This window comes from Antechinus flavipes, chromosome 6, assembly GCF_016432865.1.
Source record: "Antechinus flavipes isolate AdamAnt ecotype Samford, QLD, Australia chromosome 6, AdamAnt_v2, whole genome shotgun sequence".
NCBI classification, from domain to species: domain Eukaryota; kingdom Metazoa; phylum Chordata; class Mammalia; order Dasyuromorphia; family Dasyuridae; genus Antechinus; species Antechinus flavipes.
In genome coordinates, this window is record NC_067403.1 from 62,880,331 (window position 1) to 62,902,353 (window position 22,023).

The 22,023-nt window shown below is 34.1% G+C and overlaps 1 long non-coding RNA gene across 1 annotated transcript; it reads left to right on the forward strand.

Moving 5' to 3' along the window:
* Nucleotides 1–13,668: 13,668 nt before the first annotated feature.
* LOC127539656 (uncharacterized) lies at nt 13,669–20,172 on the forward strand. Its single transcript, XR_007948008.1, has 2 exons — nt 13,669–13,887; nt 20,030–20,172. It is a non-coding gene; the product is annotated as an uncharacterized LOC127539656 (long non-coding RNA).
* The last annotated feature ends 1,851 nt before the right edge of the window (nt 20,173–22,023 follow it).

Genomic DNA, 22,023 nt, shown 5'->3' on the forward strand with positions numbered 1-22,023 from the left:
ATGTATACACACATATATGTATCTACATATTTCCTAGCATCTGTTACAAGGCATGGCACATATTAGGGTCTTTAATAAATGCTTGCTTTTTGATTGATTTTTATGCATCCTGGCTTTGACTCTACTTTTCTCTCAGACTGCTGATGATTCTTGCTCTTAACACTTTTTGCATTCTGAAATTGATTGGATGGTCATGTTTCTGAAGACCACTGGTTTTGAGTCTATCCTCCATTTTATCATAGTAAAAAAGCAAATGAGTATTCAAATTTGCTTTCTTAAATATGCTTCATAGGATGACAAGTAAATATAAGTAAACACTAAATATTTTTATATTTTATAGTTCTTTCAGAAGCAAGTTATTACAAAGATCATGTAGATATATATATGTTTTACAACTGCTTGTCCTACACAGATCAGATGGGAAGATTCTTATGATAAAGGAAATTTAATTTTTCTTTTTCATACTTCACTAATCGAAGTGAAATTGTGAAACATTTAGATTGATTGTTATCTCCAAGGAGAATAATTAATTTTCACATGAACATAAGGGTCATTTTGAAACTGGAAAGAAACTTAAAATTATTCTAGCCTAATTCCTTTATTTCATAGGCTAGAAAACTAATGGTTAGAGGAATGAAACAGCAAAATAAGCTGAACTAGAAATTCATACCGTCTTTCTTTTTGTAGATGCCTTTAGAAATAGAGTCATCTCTTAGCATACCTCTGAGCATTTGAAGGTGTTCACATGTCTTCTTTAGTGTCTTGGTATTTTTAATCTAGAAACAATGATCCTTAGTGGGATGGTAGGGCTTGCCTTTACCTCAATGTATTACTAAGCTACTCAGCCTCTTCCTTCATTGAAAATTACTTGTTATCTTACATGTTATCTGGTCAGGTTGAGGACTAAAGTGCGTTCCAAAGTGAAAATGATTTTCAAAACAACTCCTTGTGATAGGTGCTATTTTTATTCCCATTTTATAGATGAAGAAACTATGCCTGAATCCTCAATTTTTTCATGTTCCCCTTTGAAGCTACATAACTTCTATGATTCATGACAACAGAAAATAAAAACATTTGTTTTGTACTAGCCCACAAGAGAAAGAAAAAAAAAGACAAGACTACACAAACAATTCTACTTTGTCTTTTTAAAAAGAGACCATGGGATGATGTTATTCTGAAATGTGTTTTCAGAAGCAGATTTAGTACACCAAAGAAAAAAATGACATTTCAAAAAAAAAAAAAAAAAGGAATTTTTTTTAATATATTTCTGGAATGAGACTAATTATCTAAACTCAAATGGAATCCCAGAGCTTTGTTCTGGCACAGGGGCCAAATAAACATTATAGTAACTATTTAAAAAAAAAATACTATGTGGAATAAGATGCCTGAACTCAGAATTGGGAATAGAGACTTCCACAGGGATCCTGATGAAGGCTAAAAGTAGGAAGTCTGAGCCACTGCTTCCTATGCTTATATGATGCCTTTTTACCCACCCTTAGAAGTTAGAAAAAGAAAACACTTTTCTTCCTCTAATTTTCTTTTTTTTTACTGATCTGTAACTTTATATCCTTAATTAGAATATAAGCTCCTTAGGCATGGGGATGGGAGAAGTGCAATTGTTTTTTGTTTTTTTTCACTTTACCCCCAACATGTAAAAAAAAAAAAATATGGAACTCAAATTGTTCATCCTTCTTGTACCAATGCATTTCTGCAACTCTTATAGCTTATAAACCTGTAGAGTTCCCTGGGGGGTGGGGAAAGGAGAGATTAGAGATATTTAGAGATTAATTTACTTATGTCAAAGGAAGGAACAGAAGCCATTATTTTCAGATTCCAAGAGACTGCCCCAATATTGGCTATATTGTGCAGCCTCACTTGGTTGTTGTAGCTTGCTTAATAAAGGTTATTTTTTATTAACAAAATATATGTTGGTATGAGTTGGGACTTGCCCAGAAGAGGGTGAGGAGGATATGAGACCTTCACCAGAATGGGCAAACTGGTAGAACAATAGAAGGAGCAGGTAGTATAAGATGTGCTAACAGGATGGCAAGGCAGGAATCATTCTGAAGTGAAACAAACTCTGGAAACTGAGGTTGGGAATCTGTGCTGAAGGACTCCCCATGCGGTCTTTGCTAATTTGAATCAAATCATGTAGGAGCTTCAAGGTACCATGTAACCATAATCCTTGAAGACATATTTGACTGTATTACCATGACCTCTTTAATATCCTCATCTCAGAGGCCTTTGAATTGTTTTTTTTAAATTTTTATTTAATGTTTACTTTATATTGACAACATTATCCCTTGCACTCGTTTCTTTTCCGATTTTTTTCCCCCTCCCTCCCTCCCCTAGATGGCAAGCAATCCTTTATATGTTGGATATGTTACAGTATATCCTAGATACAATATATGTTTGCAGAACCGAACAGTTCTCTTGTTGCATAGGGAGAATTGGATTCAGAAGGTATAAATAACCCGGGAAGAAAAACAAAAATGCAGATACTTCACATTCGTTTCCCAGTGTTCGTTCTTTGGGTGTAGCTGCTTTTGTCTGTCATTTATCAATTGAAACTTAGTTAGGTCTCTTTGTCAAAGAAATCCACTTCCATCAAAATATGTCCTCATACAATATCGTTGTCGAAGTGTATAATGATCTCCTGGTTCTGCTCATTTCACTTAGCATCAGTTCATGTAAGTCTCGCCAGTCCTCTCTGTATTCATCCTGCTGGTCATTTCTTACAGAACAATAATATTCCATAACATTCATATGCCACAATTTACCCAGCCATTCTCCAATTGATGGGCATCCATTCATTTTCCAGTTTCTAGCCACTACAAATAGGGCTGCTACAAACATTTTGGCACATACAGGTCCCTTTCCCTTCTTTAGTATTTCTTTGGGATATAAGCCCAATAGAAACACTGCTGGATCAAAGGGTATGCACAATTTGATAATTTTTTGGGCATAATTCCAGATTGCTCTCCAGAATGGTTGGATTCGTTCACAACTCCACCAACAATGCATTAGTGTCCCAGTTTTCCCACATCCCCTCCAACATTCATCATTATTTTTTCCTGTCATCTTAGCCAATCTGACAGGTGTGTAGTGGTATCTCAGAGTTGTCTTAATTTGCATTTCTCTGATCAATAATGATTTGGAACACAGTGGTAATAGTTTCAATTTCATCCTCTGAAAATTGTCTGTTCATATCCTTTGACCATTTATCAATTGGAGAATGGCTTGATTTCTTATAAATTCGAGTCAGTTCTCTCTATATATTTTATGAATTGTTTTAAAAGAGGCAATTACATCTTTAGGACAGAAAGAAATCTATTTGGAGTCCAAGATTATAAACTCCTTCAGCACGCTCATTCCCTACACAGAATTCTTTTTGTTCTTTAAGTTTTATTGCTATTTACTGTTTTCCAAGTTATACATGTCTCCTACCCCCAGTGAACATACTCATGTAATAGAAAAAAAAAAAAAAAACAAAAGAAAATCATTTAGCAAAAAATAATCTATGCAATGAAATCTACAGCATACATAACATTCTGCATCCATAGTCATCCACTTCTCTAATGAAAGCAGAGAGATATATTACTACTTTTTGCTCTGAGAGATCAGGAAAGGTCATTATAATTACTTTCTGATTTTGTTTTGTATAAGGTATTAGAACTTGAACAAAAGAATAATAAGGAAAAGTAGGGAGTGATTTGAGTTTAGTGCATTGATAATGATGGAATTCCCTTACTGAGCAGATGAGGGAACTAGTGTGCATAGCTGACTGGCTACAATACTATTAGATCTACAATCCATTGGAGTGATGATGAAGCCCAAGAAAGGTAGAGAAACCTGATGAAATAATATTTTTCTTTATAAAAGTATAGTTCAATCACTGGTAACCAATAAAAAGTTGCATGGACTTATTTTATGAGTTCTAAGTTATATCAAAATAAAGATAAAAATGTGTTTTTAGGAAGGCAAGAACAATATGGCTCATGAATATCATTCATTAAAGTTTAGAATATAGCTGGGGCTATATGATGATTTGCCAAATGAAGAAATCAAAAAAAGGCTTCCAATAGCAGGTTTCATTTAAAGTTGGATTTGAAAGAAAAGTGGGTATAAATTTACATGGAAGCAAAGGCTCAGAGGAATTAAGGTGACTAAGATAATATAAATACTAAATGTCAGAAATAGGATTTGAGTCAAGAGCCTCAAAACTCCCAAGTTACTAATCTTTCCACTACACCACAAAGGCCAGACATGTATCTGTTGCCCCAAACAGAACATCTCTGAACTCATTTGTATCCAGCAGTGTAGTACACAGAGTGACAAGTACTCTTGTCAAGGGACTTCTTTTACTTTATTGTTGTTGTTATTATATTTTTTCTTCTCTGAAATTCTCATGGGTATCCTTTTTTACAAATAGGGATCAAGAAAGTTAATCAATCTAACTTCCTAATAGCTTATGATCTAAAACATATCACTTTGTTTTGAGTAGCCATGAGAAGGTATAGCTGGGATATAACTCTAGAGAGTCTGTCCAAGTTCTTGGGTCCTGGCAAATATCTGTCACTAAGTGTTATGGAATAAGCTCAAGATTCTCATAAATTGATCAGAGAGAAAAAGGCTTTACATGTTATCCAGATTTGGCCTCTCAGGGAAGCACAATAGCTTTTAGTTAAACTTTGGTTTAGAGACTTAAAATATAAAAGGTAACCTCAAAGTCTTAGTGTAGTTTTAAAATTTAAGAGACTTTTGGGAAAACTTATATGTATGTGTATGTGTGTATACACAATAGAGCTGTACAATATACTTATATGTATTTAGACATATATGTGTGTTTTTTATACACACACACATACACACACACACACACCATCTTGGTTCAATTCAAGGTATCCCCAAAGTCTTAATGCAGATTTAAAATTTAAGAGACTTTTAGGATAACCTATATATGTGTGTGTGTATATATATATATATATATATTATATATATATATATTATATATATATATATATATACGTGTATATACATATGTATATATACACATATATAATGCATTTACATATATAGCTGTTTCCGAATGTGTGTTAAATGTACATGTGTGTGTGTGTGTATACACTTGTACCCTTCTTTCAAAATCATAAAGGCCTAGAGCCTTAAGCCTATCTAATTCTTAAAATGTATTTAGCTCATCAAAAGCATGAATTCACATTAACTTTGACAATTGCTTTCCTGTTGATAGTATTTAAGCTCCAAGTATATTCATATATTTGTCTGTTAGTAAAGATTTTCCCCTCCAGGATCTCAATTTGCTGACCTCAACTCATCATCACTTACTCTCCAACATAAAGCCTCTTCCCCAATAAAGGCATTCTCTCTGTAGCTCCTCCTTTTCCATCTGTACTTCTCCCTCTCTCTCTTCCTCCCCTCCTCCTCCACACACATCCACCCACATCATATTACTTTGCTTCTGTTCATGTCACCTCTACCAGGAATGGCTTCCCTCCTCCTCTCCATTTATCCATCCTTCAAAGCCTGATACCAGTTCCACCTCCTTCTTGTCATCTTCCCTACTGAAACTTTAAGCCCACAGTGATCTCTTCTTTCTCTGAACTCCCACTATTGTCCTTGTTTGTATCATATATTTCAGCTCTTTTAATTTTATCTAAAATATCGCTTTATGAAACATTCCAAATAAGTTGGGCTCAGGCACATTTTCCATAATGTATAAATGATTTTGATAGTTTATGTTTTGTGTGGCTATTGCTTTGTAGTAGAGTTAAAACTTTGTAGACTTATTTATCATTTTTTAAAAATTGGATCCCTTGACCTACACTTGAAATACATTAAGTATTTAGTACAGGAGTATTTCTTGTTAATTTGCTGCATGGAAAGCAAGATTTAAAGGGCATTAAAACAAGGATGACAAACACTCATACTTATCTATTTATCTTAGAAAAGCTCTTTGAATTAAAAAAATAAAAAGGCAATATATACCTATGGTATCATCTTTATATTCCCAAAGGTATACAAATAAGTTAAAACATGAAAGATTTTTACTGATTCTTATTATCAATAAACAATTTGAGCTGAAATTTCAAAATATTAAAATCTTTCATTCATTAAAATCATTTCATCTTTCCTATTTTCTGTTTCTTCATCTCTGTCTCTGTTGATGTTCCCCCCTCTCTGTCTGTCTCTGTCTGCTTTTCTGTCTGTCTGCTTGCCTGTCTCTGACTGTCTGCTTGTCTGTCTCTGTCTGTCTGCTTGTCTGTCTGTCTTTCTGCCTGCTTGTCTGTCTCTGCTGTCTTTCTGCTTGTCTGTTTCTGGTAGTGTCTTTCTGGGAGTCTGTCAGTGTCTCTGTCAGTCTCTGTCTCTGTCAGTCTCTCTCTGTCAGTCTCTCTCAGTCTGTCAGTGTCTCTTTCTCTGTCAGTCTCTGTCAGTGTCTCTTTGTCAGTCTCTGTCAATCTCTCATCATCTGTCAGTCTCATCTTGTCATCTGTCTCTCATCTTGTCATCTGTCTCTCATCTTGTCATCTGTCTCTCTGTCTCACTCTCTATATCTGTTTTTTTTTGTGTGTGTGTGTGTGTGTGTGTGTCTGTCTGTCTGTCTCTGTCTCTCTCTCTCTCAATTGTCTGTCTGTCCATCTCTCTCTTTTTGTCACTGCCTCTCTCTCACTTTTTCTCCATCTCTGTCTCTCCATGTTTCCATCTCTCGCTCGCTGTCTCCATCTCTCTCGCTCGCTGTCTCCATCTCTCTCGCTTACTGTCTCTGTCTCTCTCACTCTCTATCTCCGTCTCTCTTGCTCGCTGTCTCTTTCTATCTCCTCATGTCTTTCCTGCTCTTGTTTCTCTCCTGAACTCTAATTTCTCTTCACCATCTGACTCTTGGGCATTTTGAATTGTACTTCCCTTAGGCATCCCAGTAACTCCAAAACAGAATCCATTATCTTTTATCCATTGTCACTTCTTCCAAACTTCCTTAGTGCTGTTAAAGACATGAGACTCTCATTTAGTGCAATATTTCAGTATTGTATCCAATTTCTCTCACTTGTGCCCAATGCATAATATAGTATTGTCTTGTTTTTTTCAGCTTCCATAACATCTTTCATATGTCTTTTCCTTTCTGCTTATACAGGCATTCTCTTGTTGAAGGCCCTCATCATTTCATACCTGGACTGTTGGAACAGCCTTCTGGTTCATCTTGCTGCCTTCAATCGCTATCATTTCCAATCCATTTTCTATTCACCTGTCAAAATGTGTGTGTGTGTGTGTTTTTTTCCCTCTGAAAAATGAAGGTCTAACAATACCATTCTTCTACTCCATCAACTCCAGTAACTCTATTTCTTCCAGAAAACAAAACAAAACAAAAGAAACAAACAAACAAAAAACAGAAGGCGTTATGCTTGATGTATAAATCCCAACACAACCTTGGTACTTCTGATTTTATAATTTTCTTATACTTTACTTACCTTCATGGACTCAATGATCTAGCAATAATTTCTTTCTTGTCTTGTCTCTTACTACATGATACTTCATCTCCTAACTGTATGACTTTTGAATGATTATTCTTCCTGATTTCCTCCCTACTCAACTCTACCTACTGACATTCAAGATTCAACTCAAATCTCACCTTCTTCAGAAGGCCTTACCATGCTGACAGCTCCTAACTCTTTAATATTGAGATCTCTTTGGAATAGGAAGTGTTTTTGCCTTCATTTATATCCCCATAACTTGGACTAGTAGCTTCTACAGAGTAAGAGATTAAATACTACTTGAGTGATTGAAATATTTATTTGGCTATATTATTTTTAAAATATTTAAAAATAAAATATTCATTTAAATGATCTGTGAAGATTTTTTATAATATAATGAAAAGAGCTATGGATTTGGAGTCAAGGAATTTGGGCTCATATTCTAACTGCCACTTGCCACCTTTGTGACCTTGAAAGCTTAATTGACCAGGCAACATTTGAGTTGGCCTTTAATAGATGAATAGGAATTCAAATCACTTAAGTTTAGGTCAAGGAAAAAGGATTTTCCAGGAAAAAGAAAAAAAAAAAAACAGTAAGATCAAAGGCCTCAAGCCGAGAAAGTTTAGGATATGTTCTGAAGACAGCAGTAGCTCAATTTGGAACAAAGACAGAATATGAATTATATGAAATATTATGGAGGGGAAAGATATAAAAAAAGTAGAGTCCTAGTTCATAAACAAAACAGGAATTAACTTGAGGTCCTACAATTCAATTTCTTCATTTAGATAGTGAGAAAGCTAAGGCCCAAGTCTGTTTATTCACTTATTACTTGGTTTCCTTAAGATTTATGAAAAGTCAATAATCAGCATTATCTAACATCTATACATCTATGTATCATCCATCTAGTCATGTTCTATCTTTTCTCTATTCTTTTTATATACATTTATATAGGTACACATACATATATAATGTGTACATATATGCATATATAGTATGTGTAAATATATGTAGACATAGTATATATATATATATGTGTATATTTGTATCTATGTATGTATATGTATGTACATGTATGTGTGTGTATGTGTGTGTGTGTAACATGTCTGGATGGATGGATAGATAGATAGATACTATCCATTAAACAGAGAAGAAACAACCGAATTTCACATCTAATCCTGTTTTGGTAAAGATAAAGTTTATTTCCCCTAGTTGTTGAAATAATACCCTGGCAACAAATTAAGCCTTTACAATGATAGTTGTTTTATTTAACAAGATGAGGGTTATTCAGGGTATTAGAATAAATGTGAAAAAAAAAAAAAAAAGAATTTGCTACTTCTATTGCACACTTCTTGAAGTAGTTGATTTCAACTTTTTCCCAAGTAGATGAAGTCTTTGATTGTTATTATATCTCTCATTAATACAATTAATTCCTCCAATGATACAAACAGCAATTCACCCTGGACATTTCATGTTGTGTCCCTTTTTAAAGCCATCCTATTGTTTGTCCTTCATTCTCGAAGAGAACCATGACATCAAAGACGTGCCTGACATGCCATTTTCTTGATGAAGCCATGCTGACTTTCTGTAATTTCTTTTTAGCTCTTCAGTAAACTTCAATTTAATGATCCATTCTAGAATTTTTTATAGGAATAAGAATCAAGATCATTGGCCAAGAAAATGAAGTAGCTTTGGAACTGGAACAATCCAAACAAATGATATCCGATCAGATTTTCATTTTCTGTAGTTTCAAAATGATCAATTTTTTTTTTTTTTTTGGCTGAGGAAATTGGGGTTAAAAATGACTTGCCCAGGGTCACACAGCCAGGAAGTGTTGAGTGTCTGAGACCAGATTTGAACTCAGGTCCTCCTGACTTCAGGGCTGGTGCTCTATACACTGAGCCACCTAGCTGCCCCCATGATCAATTTTTTAAAGTTTATTTATTTTTAATATATATTATTTTTGCGAATTATATTGGGAGGCAAAAATCAGAGCAAATGGGAAAAACCATGGGAGAGATTAAAAAAAAAAAAAAAAACAGAAAAAAGAAGTGAACATAGCAGTCTTCTTAGTTGTTTTTCTGGATGCAGATGGCATTTTTTGTCCAAAATCTATTGGGATTGGTTTGGATCATTGAGCCACTGAGAAGAACCAAGCCTTTCATAGCTGAGCATCACACATTCTAGCTGTTATTGTCTACAATGTGTTCCTGGTTCTCCGTACTTCACTGAGCATCAGTTTGATTGGGTTAGTCGGGAGGGGTGCTAGACTCTCTTCCCCAAATTAACTGATCAGTTATCTTCTGGTACAAAGAAAAATCATTTACTTAGTCCCTGCAGGGAGAGGCCCAAGAACACCTGAGAGGCATCTCGGCTCCCACCATGTGCTTATTGACCTGACAAGCAGGCAGCAGACACCTGATTAAATAACAAAAGATGCAAGCCTTTTCATTGGATAGAATAAAAGGCAGTAACCATCATTGACCAATAGTCACCAATGTTGTCTGCTTCCTGTGGGTCACGTCACTTCCTGTCACTGACCTAGGATCTTGGCCCGTAGAGACTTCTAGGCCTAGAGATCATGTGATTTCCTGCATCCTGGGGCCCAAGGCCTCTTCTTCTGGCTCTGCAGAACTCTGGGAGTAGGAATCATGTGACTTAGGCCTAGTCTACAGACTTCTTGAGAAAACTTCACCCACTCAGTCCCTTCAAGTTCATGTAAATCTTTCCAGGCCTTTCTATAATCAGCTTGTCCATCATTTTTTAATAAAAAATTAATATCCCATTACCTTCATGTACCACAACTTGTTGAGTCATTCCCCAGTTCATGAGTATCTACTCCTTTTCAAATCCTTTGTCCCCACAAAAAGAGCTGCTACAAACATTTTTGCACAGGTCAGTCCTTTTTCTTCCTTTATGATTTCCTTGAGATACAGACCCAGTAATGGCACTGCTGGATCTAAGTTTATAGACCTTTGGGCATAATTCCAGATTGTTCTCCAGAACAATTCCACCAACAATGCATCAGTGTCCCAGTTTTCCCACATCCCCTCCAACATTTATCATTATCCTTCCTGTCATCTTAGTCAATCTGAGAAGTGTGAGTGGTACCTCAGAGTTGTTTTAATTTGCATTTCTCTAATCAATAGTGATTTAGAGCATTTTTTCATATAAGTGGCTAATGATCAATTTTTTTTTTTAAAAAAGAGTCTTTTTCCTATTTTACTTTGAATGTTACTGTATGGATGTCAATTTAGATTTTTTTGGACTAGATGAAAGAGACAGCTCTTTGCCTGAATTACTCTCTAGCCTTAATCACTGAATGGGTATGGTCTCAGTCAAACAGACTTTTTGAAGACCTTATTTTAAAAGTGAATTGGATTTAGGTGAGGGAGGGTTGTGCAAGGTCTCCTGCCTTATTTCCTTCAAAGCCATCTGTGTCTAGATCAAGATGACTAGAGATGGCTCTGGATGAAATGGGAGACCTTGACCTTATTCTTGATACTTTTGAAGCTTCCTTAACTCTTTCATGACTTTTGGCCTAAGGAATCTGACAAGGGCTTCCTTGATAATAACTTTGTGCTTGAGAAAATGAATATAGCATTCTGAGACTTTTAACTTATAATAAGGTGACTCTGAAGGAGTAATTCTCAGCACAGAGAAATCCTTGGGTTTAGGGAAGGGGCAGGGAGATGTAGGGCTAAGGACAAAGTTTCATACATATACTCTTCAAGGTTAAATTGGAAAAAATACATTTTTAAAGTAACATATAGTTTGGATAACATGTGTAAGATTGGGAAAGGGTAGCCCTACCCTTTTAGCCTTAGTAATGAATTGACTGAGGACTAATAATGTAAGCTCCTTGAGGGAAAAGATTATTTCCTTTCTGTCTTTGTTTCCCTGGTACCTATCACACTGTCTGGCACAAGTTAACATTCTTCAATCAATAAATAGTTATCAAGCACCTAGAGTAATCCAGGCACTGTGCTAAGGTAACAAAAGACAGTCCTTACTCTCAAGGGGCATAACAATCCAATGGATTTTATTATTTTTAATGAGTGCTTACTGACTGAGTAATGAACCTCTAGTAATTTCTAATTTCAGCTAACAGAAAAACGTTCAACCTCCCCCTCCTACTCTATTTTGAGGAACTGTTTACTAACTATATTCTGTAACAATCTAAGGTAAGAAATTGAAGGAACTCAGTCCAAGTAGGAGCCCATTGGCTATTCTTGTCTTGCCCTAGAAATGTATAGGATAATCTTTTTGAATAATAGTTTATTTTATCTTCCTTAAAAAAAAAAAAAACATAATTGTTGCGCCTTTAGAATTATTTTTTTCCTAATTTAACTTATGATTCTTCATGTTCTTCAATTCTGAATATACCACAGTTACAGACAATTAATTTAGAAAGAGGTTGAAAAATAATTCTTTAAATTGCATAATGATACTATGGACCATTTATTCAAAATAAATATGGTTAAAAACAAATTAAAAATAAAAACACAAATGCTTTTGTTTACTTTTAACTGTTTTCACTACACTCAGCTAATTCTGTTAAAATTCCAAATAGCTATTGAGAGGAACAAGAAGAATTTAGAAAAAGATAGGACCTTTGCTTGGCATAGATTGGACAATGATAACTGAGAAGAGCTACTCAATTTTTTATTTTGCTTTTGCTTTCTGTGCCAAAGGCCTTTGACCTAAAAATTACAGACTAAAAATGGCTATCAGGAAGCATACCTGAGAGAAGTGAGGAGATAATAAAAGAACATCAGTTGAGAGAGCTAATATAATATAGCTGCAGAATTTTGGACTTAATTTGTGTTGACATCAGTCTAATTCCCATCTCTGATAATTAATAGTCATGTGATTTGGGGCAAGTGACATCTCTGTGGGCCTCAACTTGCCAAGTGTTGGTAGACAGAATATTGGTTCTGGATTCAGAAAGACCCAAGCTCAAAGCCAAATTAAAATATTATTTGTTGACCTAAGATAGCCAATTAGCCACTGTTGCTCAGTTTTTTCAACTTTAAAATGGGGATAATAATAATAAACACTTACCTCCCAGAGCTGTGCTGAGTAAAATATGGAGTAATATTTTGAAGGGTTTGGCACAGTTCCTGAAACAGAATAGGTGCTATATAAATGCTATTTAATAATTATAGTCATTGTTATTATATCTCATAGTCGGATGTATGATCCCAAAAGAAAAGAACATTTTGTTTTTCCCTTTATCTGGATTCTAGTTCATGGCACAGTGCCTGGCACATATGGATCATTGACAAATTCTTGCTAGATTGAATTGATCCTATTAAAAAATGGGTTAAAAAGTTTTTCAGATTATGTATATATAAATATATATGTATACATACATATATATGTGTGTGTGTGTAATAGCTAAGCTATTTCATTTTCTAAATAATGCTGGAATATTATGTATGGAAATACAAAGAAACACAGGAAATTTGCATTTTACTCAGCCATACCTTAGGGTAGCATTTGATATCAGAAATTCAAACAAGGATCTAAGATATTAAATTAATTCTGACTTGCATACTTGGTTTCTCTTAGTTGAAATAAAATCTGCTGTCTGGAACAGAGTATAATGTTTAAACTCTGACCAAAAAAAAAAAAAATGAAAAAAATAGTTCTGATAAGAGATGAAAGAGATGAGATGAGAGAAAAGAACAAAATTAAAAGCTGCAAGGCTCTTGGCTTGATTAAAAATAAAAACACACTTCTTTCAGAAATTTAAATCACCAGCTAAGCCCAGGGTCTAATTGGACAGACGGGCCTACATTGTGGCTCCCTCGGCCCTGTTTTGACAGTTTTTGCTTCCAACACACCCATCCAGTCAGGCCTGGCCGTATCTTTGCACTGCTATGTATATCACATTATATTAAGCATGTGGCATTTCAAGAGTTTGCAGGTGAGGGCTTGAAACACTCATGGCAGCTGTCATTATCTGAGCAGCATATGAGAGGTGGGAGAGAAGCACCAAAAGTCAGGGAAAAGAAAGCCCTTTTAATATCAAAAAAACATGATTTATCCAACAGATGGCTTGATAGCTTCCCCCACCCCCTTCCTATGAGTTCAAAGTCTCACCATAAGTAAATATATTTCAACAGTACCTCAAGTGACAAGTTAATTTGTTGAAGAAATCAAATGTAGGAAAGATGGGTCACAGAGCTGTGATGTGTACACAGAAGCGAGAGGGAGCTTGGCACACAGAAGAAAAGTAAAAATGTTCAATTTGGAATAAGAGGACCTGAATTCAGGACCTATCACTTCAAGTGACTTTTTGTCTCCACCCCTGACTCAATTTCCCCTATCTGTCAAGTGGTTTGTTGGACCAGATGAACCCCAAGATCATTTCTGACCCTATATCCTTGGTGATCCTTTGGTAAGAATCCAGTTCTGTATCTATGATATTATTGATCTGAATGCAAATTCTAAGCTAATATAAAATTCTTTTGGGGATGCAGGTCATTGTTTAATCAATGAGTTGATGGAGAGGATAATCTAGCTTTGTGCTAAATATTGTGGTAGGAAAGAACAGTACTGGGTACATAGTAAGCACTATTCAAATGCTAATTGTATTAGTATTGTTGTTGTACATTTGGATTAGATCTGGGAAAGAACAGAAAATGGGATTTGAAGATGTTTATAGCCTAGATTCCACTTATCTTTCCAGAAATGATTTTCATATGCTCCCTCTTATCCCACTACAGACATTCTGTGTTCCAATCAATCAGGCCTATTAGCTGTTTTTATATGTAAACTGAAATCTTCCATTTCTATAGTATTATAAAAACTAGCCCTCACATCAGAAGCATGTATCTTAGAAATCTCTACTTCCCTTTGAGCACAAGCTCAAAGACTGCTTATTTGAGGTCTTTTCTGAAATTTTAGTTGTTACTTTTCTCTTACTATTTAAATTACTCAATATTTTCTTTGCCTATATTTTATATTTAATATTTCAATGTTATATTCTCCCATTATAATATGTAATTATATGTTATGCTTGAGAACATACATTATAATTTTATATTTTGTTTTTGCCTCTCAATTAGCATTATACCTTGTACATGGTAGGTATTTAATAAGATTTTATTGAACTGAATTGAATTGGTTTCTGTCCTCAATATGTTTTCAAATAACATTTAAAGAACAATTTAAGATAAAATAATTAAAGTCCTGCTCCAATATCAGTGGAGATTAACTGGAAAAAAACAAAAAACAAAACAACAACAACAAAAAGTAGGCCAATAGAACACAATTTCTAGACTTAATAAGATATATATAACAACGTGCAGATAAGTGGGCCTATAGTAATGTGTGTGTGTGTGTGTGTGTGTGTGTGTGTGTGTGTGTGTCTTTGTACACTTTCAAAATGAAACCAAGAGGCACTATAGTGTGTGCCTGTTCAATTAGACCTAGGGTTAAGCTAGTGATTTAAATTTCTAAAAGAAGCATGCTTTTATTTTAAATCAAGATAAAACTCTGGAGCTTTTAACTATACTCTTTATCCCCTCATTTTATCTATTTCAAGTTAGAAAACATTGAATATAGTCCTAGAGAAAAACTCCATATATACTCCATAGGAAATGGCCAAAAGTTAAGACATTGACTTTGACTACTGCTAGAAATGTGTACTGATGCAAAGCAGTTACTATCAAAACCAGGTCAAAAAAGCCCATTAACCTCCATGGACATTAAGTACGTAAGCTTTTTGCTAAGCAGAAAGATATGGTAGCCCAAGGCAACATTCCTTTAGAGTATGAACTCATTTATAAAATGTTACATAAAATAGTGGATGATTATAAGCACTAGCAACTTACACACACACAAAAGCGAAATAGGATTGAAAAAATGAGGCTGTAGAGGACTTGGTATTATATATAAATAAACAAGATCATCACCAGGACTTGAGTTAGGTCAAATCAGGAGAACAAATATATGCAAAATGCGACAGATTTGCCAGTATTTCTTTTTTTCTTTTTTTCTTTTTATAGCTTTTTATTTACAAGATATATGCATGGGTAATTTTTCATCACTGACAGTTCCAAATCCTTTTGTTCCAACTTTTTCCCTCTTCCCTGCCACCGCTTCCCCCAAATGGCAGGTTGACCAATACATATTAAATATGTGTTAAAATATAAGTTAAATACAATATATGTATACATGTCCAAACAGTTAATTTGTTGTATAAAAAAAGTTGGACTTTGAAATAGTGTACAGTTAGCCTGTGAAGGAAATCAAAAGTGCAGATGGACAAAAATATAAGGTTTGGAAATTCTATGTAATGGTTCATAGTCATCTCCCAGAGTTCTTTCACTGGGTATAACTGGTTCAATTCATTACTGCTCTAATGGAACTGATTTGGTTCATCTCATTGCTGAAAAGGGCCACGTCCATCAGAATTGATCATCATATAGTATTGTTGTTGAAGTATATAATGATCTGGTCCTGCTCATTTCAATCAGCATCAGTTCGTGTAAGTCTCTCCAGTCCCCTCTGTATTCATCCTGCTGGTCATTTCTTACCGAACAATAATATTCCATAATATTCATATACCACAATTTATTCAGCCATTCTCTAATTGATGGCATCCATTCAGTTTCCAGTTTCTGGCAACTACAAAAAGAGCTGCCACAAACATTTTGGCACATACAGGTCCCTTTCCCTTCTTTAGTATCTCTTTGGGGTATAAGCCCAGTAGTAACACTGCTGGATCAAAGGGTATGCACAGTTTGATAGATTTTTGAGAATAGTTCCAAATTGCTCTCCAGAATGACTGGATGTTGCCAGTATTTCTGTAGAAACATTTCTTATCAGTAATGATGTTAGGTAATTCATATTTGAATCTCATCACTTCCATACCCAATAGATTTTATAAAGAAGAAATCCATATTTCCTGGTGATGACATTATTTTAAAAGCATCAATATCATGTTTTTCAATATTATCTTAAAGTGAAGATTGCAAAGCAAGTGAAGAACTTGAAGACAACCAAGAAGATACCAGGATCAGGATCTTTAAAAGAAAATTATGAAAATTAAGTCAAAATTCAAGTCAAACTTGAAATAGGGAACCAAAAACTTAAAGAAGAAAATAATTACTTGAAAATTAGAATTGAGTAAAAAGGAAGCTAAGGATGTTCTAAGACACAAAGAAATAATAAAACAAAATAAAAAGAATGGAAAAATAGAAGAGAATGTGGAAATAAAAAAATTAAGATCAGATCAAGAAGAAATGACATAAGAATAGTCAGACTTCCTGAAAATTATTCTAAAAAATTATATTGATACAACATTACAAAAAATTATCCAGAAAAATTACTCTGAAGTTCTAGAAGACAAAGTAGAAATATTATCACTATCTGAAAAAGATCCCAAGGGAAAAGCTTATGGGAACATCATAGCCAAGTTTCAAAGCTTCCAGGTTAAGGAAAAAATATTGGAAGTAACAAGAAAAAAAATTAAAAATTGTAGAGTTACAATAGGGATCGTATAAAAAGCTACTAAGTTGAAGGACCATAGATCTTGGAATACTATATTTTGAAGAACAAACAAAAAAAAAGCTATAATTACAACCAAGGGTAACAACCAGCAAAATTAAGGATAAATCTGAGAGAAATTTTTTTAAAAAAGGACATTTAGCATACTGATCTGGTATCTGTAACAAAAACAGCAGAATTTAAGAGAAAATTTGATGTACAGAATATAAATTTTAAGGTGCAATTATAAGGGATTCAATAAGGTCAAATTGTTTATTTTTATATATGAAAATATAATCAGTTCTTTTATGACTCATTTTTATTTGGATAGTTTGAAAGAAAGGCTTGGGCTGAATGGAATTGGATAGATGATTCTAAAAATAATATTAAAACTGTGTAGGGAAAGAAAAAAAGAACAATTGCCTCATACAAATTAGCAAAAACAATAGAAGGAATTAGTAGGAGGGAGGACATACGTGTGTGTGTGTGTGTGTGTGTGTGTGTGTGTATGTGTGTGTATGAAAGGGTGTGAAAGAAAGATTTAAGAAGGCTAAGGGATTGGGTAAGGAAAAAAGATAAGGGGGGGATTCTTGGAGGGGTGGATGGATTAAGGAAGAGGAAGGCAAAGTTGAAGATAGAAATAAAATAGAGAACTGAAGAATGATAGTAAAAGGATGAAAAGGATAGTGAGAAAAAAATAGGAAGGAGGAAAATGGCATTATCGATCAGTATGTGAATTAGATGAATTCTCTCACAAGATGGAAATAGTACATTACAAATTTTAAAGTAACAATATGCTGCTTTCAGGAAATATTATAAAAATAAAAGAAACAAAGATCAGGAGTAAATTTTATTTATTTATTTTTTTAAAGCACATGTAGTAATTATGATCTCAGACAGTTAAAGCTAAATAAGTTTAATCAAAAGAGAAAATCAGAGAAACTGTATTATATATCAGTCATATCAATATCGTTTTAGATTATTTAAAACAACAAGACAATATTGCTGTAGTGTAGAAAATGATGAGCTGGTGGATTGAGAAAAATATGGAAAGACATACATATGAAGGAAGATATTTTCCACCTTCAGAGTAACAGAAGACAAGTAAGCATAGTATGATCTTACATAGATGCATATAAATCTATATGTGTGTATGATTACAGATATCAATGTATATTTGTGGATTATATAAGTAAATATGTATATTGTGTATATACATAAATATTTTCATGCATGTATACATACACATATATTAGCTTTCTGTGGATGGGGAATAAATTAGAAAGTATGCAGCAAAGGACAAAACAAAACTTAAAAGGAAGCAAAGAAAAGATGGATATCTCTGAATATAATGGGTCATATTTATTATATAGACTTTCTTGAACTGAAAATTTATTGCTCATTTGGAATTATGCTCAAAAAGTTATCAAATTGTACATACCCTTTGATCCAGTAGTGTTTCTACTATGCTTATATACCAAAGAGATCTTAAAGAAGGGAAAGGGACCTGTATGTGCACGAATGTTTGTGGCAGCCCTATTTAGAGTGGCCAGAAACTGGAAAGTGAATGGATGCCCATCAATTGGAGAATAGTTGGGTAAATTGTGTTATATGAATGTTATGGAATATTATTGTTTTGTAAGAAATGACCAGCAGGATGATTTCAGAAAGGCCTGGAGAGACTTACACGAACTGATGCTAAGTGAAATGAGCAGAACCAGGAGGACATCATTATACACTTCAACAACAATACTGTATGAAGATGTATTCTGATAGAAGTGGATATCTTCAACAAAGAGAAGATCCAATTCAATTCCAATTGATCAATGATGGACAGAATCAGCTACAGACAGAGAAGGAACACTGTTTATCTTTTGAATCCAATTTTTCTTGTGCAACAAGAGAACTGTATGGATCTGCACACATATGTTGTATCTAAGATAAACTTTAACATGTTTTAACATGTATGAGACTGCCTGCCATATAGAGGAGGGAGTGGAGAGAGGGAAGGGAAAAGTTGGACAGAAGTGAGTGCAAGGGACAAAGTTGCAAAAATTCCCCATGCATATGTTCTGTTAATAAAAAGCTATAATAAAAAAATTATTGCTTTTTATGTTGAATCTTTTCTTATATTCCTTTAAGCACAAGGCAATTTTTTCTTTTCTTTTTCCCCCTCTTTTATCTATGTATTAATTTATTTTTAATACATATTGCTTTATGAATCATGTTGGGAGAGAAAAATCAAAACAAAAGGGGGAAAAAACCGCTTGAGAGGAAAAAAAAAAAAAAAACAGAAAAAAAGAAGTGACCACAATATGTGTTGGTTTATATTCAATCTCCATAGTTCTTTTTCTGGATGGAAATGGCATTTTCTGTCCAAAGTCTATTGTGAATGCTTTTAAAACACTGAGCAACTGAGAAGAACCACACCTTTAATAGTTGAACATCACATAATCTTGCTGATACTGTGTACAATGTATTCCTGCTTCTGCTTGTTTCTCTCAGCATCAGTTCATCTAATTATTCCAGGCTTTTCTAAAATCAGCTTGTTCATCATTTTTTATTAACAATAATATTCCATTACCTTAATATACCAGAGCTTATTCAATCATTTCCCAATTGATAGACATCTACTCATTTTCCAATTCCTTGCTACCACAAAACGAGCTGCCACAAACATTTTTGCACATGTGGGTCCTTTTCCCTCCTTTATGATTTCCTTGGAATATAGACCCAATAATGACACTGCTGCTTTTTCTTTTCTTATTTTATATTTAAGTTTAAAATAAAATAAAAAAGAGAGTTAAAAAACCCACTATAGACCTATTTTCTCATATCTAAAATATTTATCTCTTTTTCTTCCTCTTTTTATCCTCTTTTCCTTCTCCTCCCACCCTCTTCCCTCTCCTCTCTTACTTTTACTGGATCTCTTTATCATCTTGTTACTGGAAAAACAAGGTTCATTTGTGAGTGCAATTTCACTACTGATCAACATAGGAGACTTGACTCATTCTATTTCTAATGTGAGTTATTTTTCTCCTCTGTAGGTATCCTGATGCCCTACCTCTCCTGAAAGCTAACCATATTACCTAATCTGCTAGACCCACTGCAGCTCAGATGTTTAACAAACTCAAGTGATCCATTAGCCTCAGCCTCCCTAATAGCATGGACCATAAGCTTGGCCATAAAAATCTTGCTGAAAATTTGTGGTTGTTTATTTTTTATTTTTTTTCCCAGTGGACGGAAAATGAGAAAAAATGTTGAGGATTTTAAAAATAATGTTTTTAATCTTTCTGAGAATCAGCAGAATATAACAATAAGCCTGTCAAAATGTCTATTTTAGAATGATTCTTAACATTCACACAAATGATCAAGATATATAGATAGGTATAAAAACTATAATGATAATAATAGTTGGTTGATTTTAAGAAAGCATTTGACTGAGTGGACAAAATGCAGTTTTAACAACTTTCCTTAAAAAAATAATCTTCAAAATTCAAGAAATCTATGAAAGAGGAAACCACAAAGAATTTTTTTCTAGTGATACAGAATATTAAGCAAAACATAAAACAGGGAGATAGATGTAAACTTACCAGAATTGTTTAACAAATCCACAGAAGAGGTTCTGTGGATAATCTAAGAAGGTAATTGATGTAATATTTCTCATATTTATCCCCTCCCTTAACCAAACTGCCACTACCCTTGTACAAGTTTTCAAAGTGAAAGATGTTTTCTGTAATTTATAATCTTAGAAATTGGTCTGGAGATATTAGAAAGTTAACTTTTTAGAGGTCACATAGCCAGTGAATGTCAGAAGAAGCCTTTAAATCCAGGTGTTTCAAGAGAGCTCTCTATCCACTCAACTATTCTGCCTCTCAGATTATTCTTTGCCTAATGTAAACATTTCTAAGTGGTATAATAAGTAGCAGAGGTGCTTGTGTAAAAGAGAGTTTGTGTGAAAAAGACAAGACTCATGTCTTAAAGACATGAAAAATCAAAAAGGGAGTGAAGTGATATGGATTATACAAATCTCTCTTTTGGCCATTTCCTGCTCATTAGCACTGCCAGAGGACACTCAGAAATTGGGGAAGATGAAGCTTGGATTTATTAATTTCAGGAATTTATTCACAAGTCTCACATAAGCACATTTATTAGAGCAGTAAATTAAAGAAGGAACTGAACAAATAAATAAATGAATTAATAGATAAAATGTCCTTTTAGTCTGCCATTTGTTTTTGTGTTATAGATAAATTACTATTTTTTTTCCTTTTTGGTTGTATATTTCCAAAACAAAACAAAAAAATGCTTCACACAATGATTTATCACTTACAGCAAAATGATCCTAAATAATTATTAGAACAGTCTATCCATACTTTAGTGTACACGCTACACACAGGTACATTACCCATGAAGTTTTGTTTATAAATCATGACTAAATCTTTTAGCCTTTGCATTGAGCTCTCAGAGTTATTATCAATCAGGGTTGTGGACATAGCATCCTGAGATCAAAGGGTGATTTGCTCTCTAGTCAATATGATAAGTATATAGTGGATGTCAGGTGTCTGTCATCATGACTCAGCCAAAGACAGACTAAGCTATGAATGAAATGTCTCTTTTCCCACTCTCGTAACTTTCATTTAACATTATCAAGCATTAGGGTACATCTAGGAAAGGCGAGACTCCACCCAAGTGGCTCAATCTGAAGCCGGCTAAGGCATGAGAAGCCCAATCAAATTTTACAGCAAATCATTTGGTCCACTCTACTTTCAAAGACCAAAGTGAATAGACAGAGGTAAGTAGGCTGCAAGGAGAGTTGGACATGGAGATCCATCCTCTCTAAGAAGTCCTTCTCATCTCCTCTTAATTTTACTATCTCCTTTCAATTATTAATTTTCCATTTATCCTAAATATTGATTTGTAAATGTTTGTTAGCCAATTCTCTTTTTCATTACCATGTGAGCTCCTTGAGATAGGAACTATCTTTTTCCTCTTTTGCATCCCAGCACTTAACACAGTGGCTGGCACTTAGTGGCTGCTTAAT